Below are 4053 nucleotides of genomic sequence, written 5' to 3' on the forward strand. Positions count from 1 at the left end.
TGTTGAACAGAGAGCGTCTCTCCCCCTGCCAATCACGCATTAAATCATCCGTCTATCATCAGTTCAACAGCACGAGCCTATTTAGGGTGTCTTTATCCCTCCCTCAATCTCCTTCCATCTTTTCTCCTTCTGCGTCATTGTCTTTTTCCATTTTTCCTTTCCCATCTTCGCCAGGGGCCCCTCCCACGTCGTCTGGAGCCCCGATCACCTGCAGCACATAAAAATTCCTTTTTTCTCTCTCCAGAGGATTGCACCGCTGCCTAGGGAGTTACTGCATTCCTCTCTCTCTCTCTCTCTCTCTCTCGGTCTGCCTCCGAGATTCTTTCTATTTTCTCCTTATGTCGTGTTATTGTTCGTTTTCACCTCTCGCCAAGCCCCGATACCGCACGGCCTCCACCTGCCGCGCCCACACCCCCGCCGTGCCGTGCGATGGTATACGCCGGTTCGTTGACCGCAGGGCTGGGCCGACTCACCCAACCACTCCGTGCGGGGGAAACCTAGGGCATTGATGTATTGCCTAATCAATTGATCCTCCCAGTCAGATAAGAGTCGGCAACCGCAGTCGCCGTGCGTTCATATGTATGTGAGTATTGACGTGAGCCTCGGGGGAAAAAAGACTTTAATGTAACGTGGCGTGTTTTATTGTTATATAACATGTTTTTAAAAAAAAAGATTATTTTGGAATCCCTACAGAGAAGGCGATGTGTGTGAGCACAGGTTTGGCTGTACTTGGAGAGGGCAAAAGGTTTGAAAAAAAAGGTGAAACATTAAAAACCGCCGCGTGATGACAGTTCAAGTGGTTCTCGCTACTTGAAAGACTCATAAATCATGGCAAATTATATTTTGCTGTAAATCTAATGCTGTCAGCAGGGTTCTCCGAAGGTTAGGTTTAGGGTGGCTATATCATTATAAAACTCAAGTCTTGGAGAGGTCCTCATAAATTTAGCTTCGTCTTTGTGTGTAAATGATGTAACTCCATGACGTCGAAGTGAGGTGCCTTTCTGTCTATCTAAGATTCTACGGCATCGTTACTGAAATTATAAGTGATTGATTTAAAACTCAAAAGTGTAACACATCACACAAATATAAAAAGACACTGTGCACATTTTAAATGTAATACTTTTCATTAAATAATAATTTAAGATTCGATATTATTTATTATTGAATTACACATAAATATTGTCAAACATAATAAATATTCACTTTGCACCGATATATTGGGCAAACAGTATTTGTTGATAATTCCCCCCCCCCCCCACACTAACGGATATCGGCCAATTTTTTTAACAACAGCCGATGTTTATAAAAAATGGGATGATAAAACAGTTATACTGTCAGTGAAAAGAGGACAGGAAAATACAGTGAATTTGTGCTCTGCATAGAAAATGTTAAAAGGATAGTTCACCCAAAAGTAAGGTCTGTCAACTTTTACTCACCTTTGAGTTGTTCCAAATCAGTATAAATTTCTTTGTTCTGATGAACATTTGGAAGAATGCTTATTACTAAACATTTCTTGGACACCATTGTCTACCATAGTAGGAAAAAATGATGCTACAGTATATAGAAGATCTTTTGAAGAGTTAACAGCAAACAGTTCTGGGGAACTTTTTAAATAATATATTGTCATTTTTTCTTCATTGGTAGTCAATGGTGACCTAGAATTGTTTGGTTTAAAGCATTTGTCCAAATATCATTCTCTGTTTTAACTACATTTACAGAGAGTGAGTAATTCAGATTTTTCATTTTTGGGTGATTATATCTTTAAGAACCATCACTAGTTTATGTTCAATATTAATAGTAATTATATAAATTAATCACATTCAGAAAGTTAAGAAATATTAATTTAATCTTCAGAATCGGCAAATATAATTGACTATTGGAGAAATTTGAAATGGCTTTACTCAGTCAATATTAAAAACAGGAAGATTATGTAACTTTATCCGAATATTCATGCATTATGAATGATGATTTTATGAAAAAACAGTAAATCACATAAAAATGTCCAAATATTACTGCATTCATCGCAATGCGTTCTGGGATTGGCTTCTCCACAAGGAATGCTTGCGATGCTGCCATATATTTAATGCCAAATCTTATAATGTTAGTGCCTGGAGCAGTCTTTGTGTTAAAAGTGCAAATTGTGATGCTGTCTAGATAGGCAGGCTCACTGTTGTTTTAGTGTACAGAACTTTAGTGTTGAATGAGGAAAAACATTGGATGACGGAGAATTAGTTAAATAAACCTCAACGGGAGGTATGAAACTCATGTTGGCACTTCATCAAAACCAAGATATGGGTAGCACATGTTTGTTTTGAATGTGTGTGTGAACAAGAGAAAAAAGGGTGATAATGCTGGAAAGACCCGGGGATGTCAATTGAAATGTGAAGGACACACACGGTTTAGCTTGATGAACATATAGAAAGCGTTTGTGTGTAAGTGAGGGGTAAATAAAAAGCTTTTAGTGTCAGAGATGGAAGGACAGAGATTACAGCAAGAAAACCTCCCACACTGTTTTACAAACATGGCGTACACACAAGAAGCGTTCATGCACACACACGTGAATGTAATCTGATTTTTCCCTCCGCACACACGTGGCCGGGCCTATTTTAGGAGGCTTTTAAAAGTTCCAAGAATTTTCAACATAAACTAATGAACTGTAACGGTTCCTAAAAATCCGGATGAGCGCGTGATGTTCTTCCATTCCGTTCTGCTTCTTCTCTCTCTCTCTTTCATTTCGCTCTGTTGTTTCTTCGTGACCCAAACACAGGCTGACAGGTGAAGAATGGCTTTCTCACGCTGCGAGAGAGTGAGAGAGAGATCGTGCGCCCGGCTCGACCGAGGCAGAGGAGTTTGACGGTGGTACACCCGCCCTCGAGTGATTCCACGTTAAGTGCAATTAAATTGAGTTGGCGACGTGCCATCTTCATTCTTCGAGCCAGTTATTCAAAACAGGAGTTCATTTAACATTGAGAAATGCTGAGAATGTAATTATCATCTACTCAACCTCATTTCACTTCAAACATGTTTGCTGCTTTTTACCAGGGGCAGTTCTTGAACTCGTGTGCGATATTCCAAATTTTGTCATGGGATAAGATCTGTTAGAGAATGTCTTCAGGACATCTCGTACCCTCTTAGAAGTGCTGGGTTGTTTTTGACCCATGCTGGGTAAATATTGGAACATACTGCTGGGTTAAAATGAACCAATGCTGGGTTATTTTTAACCCAATTGCTGGGTTGAAATAACCCAGCATTGGGTATTTTTAACCGAGCAGTGTGTTCTGCCCGATATTTACCCAGCATGGGTAAAAAACAACCCAGCACTTTTTTTGTGTGTCTGATGCGTGCTAATGCACATTATAATATAACGATTTTTTACTTGTATCACATTTGATGAGTAAGTCTCAAAATCATGATTTGATTCGATTTTGTAACTGACTGAAATGTGTTTTAATGTGAATGAGATTGAGAGCTACTGCAGAGATGATAGTTTAGGTTTTAGTTGTGTTAACTTCCCATTCACTTTCAGGAGGGTATAAAAACACATTTTTGGAAACTAAAAAAATCTATTTCATGAAAAATATATTTGTTCTGCATATTTACAGTCTGATAACTGCAGGCTTCTTTATTATTATTAATGAAAGTCTCACTTAAGCTTATTAGGAGCTTTGTTGTTGCTGAATAGATGAAACTCAGCCCTCTGGCTTCTAATCTAAAATGTGACTTTGTTCGAATTCACAGAAAAAGATCTTGCCTAACACTGCCATTGTATTATGGCATTGAAGTCAGCACCTTATAAGAGTATGTTTACGTTCCATTCATGGAGAACTGTCAAGGTGGAAACATGTTGAAAAGATGAAAAGTTAGTGGAGCCTCCTTTAAATGCTTGAGCAATATTGTTTAGAATCACACACCTGTTTTAAAGCAAAGACACACATATGCACATACACATACGGAGGGTTTGAGGAAGCAATTGGGGTGAAATTACAGACATGTGTGGACTCTGAAGGTAAGAAGTCACTTGTACGAACTCTGACATGAGACCATGACCTCTGG

Source organism: Triplophysa dalaica, chromosome 16, assembly GCF_015846415.1.
Source record: "Triplophysa dalaica isolate WHDGS20190420 chromosome 16, ASM1584641v1, whole genome shotgun sequence".
Taxonomy (NCBI): domain Eukaryota; kingdom Metazoa; phylum Chordata; class Actinopteri; order Cypriniformes; family Nemacheilidae; genus Triplophysa; species Triplophysa dalaica.